Genomic DNA, 440 nt, shown 5'->3' with positions numbered 1-440 from the left:
TTCACAGGTCGACGCTCAGCCCCGAGCCCCGCCGGCCGGGCTCCCCTTTCTCCTTCTAAGGAGGCCCCCCGCCTATGGATTCGCTATGAGAGGGAGCGCTCATCGCCCAGCCTCCGCCCCTCGTCATCCCCTCTGTGGTGCCTGCCTCTGTGCGCACTTTACAGACAAACTTCCTAGCAAAGGTCAGAGATGCTGGGTGACTGGCCTGAGACCACACAGCCAGGACAGGGTGGAGTTGGGACTTGAACCCAGGCCATCGGACACAAAGAGGCTTCCACAGAGAGCCCTGGAGTCTGTCCCGCCCCCGCCAGCCCTGGCTCCTCCCCCAGGAATCCCCCTCGGCCTGGGGAGGGGCCGTCACAGCAGCAACCACATCCTGTGACGGTTGCCCGGGTGGAGCCAGCGGCTCCACCTCTGGGGCAGGTGAACAGACACAGGCT

The sequence above is a fragment of the Myotis davidii genome, unplaced genomic scaffold (assembly GCF_000327345.1).
Source record: "Myotis davidii unplaced genomic scaffold, ASM32734v1 scaffold2863, whole genome shotgun sequence".
NCBI classification, from domain to species: Eukaryota; Metazoa; Chordata; class Mammalia; order Chiroptera; family Vespertilionidae; genus Myotis; species Myotis davidii.
Note: the sequence above shows the minus strand (reverse complement) of the source record.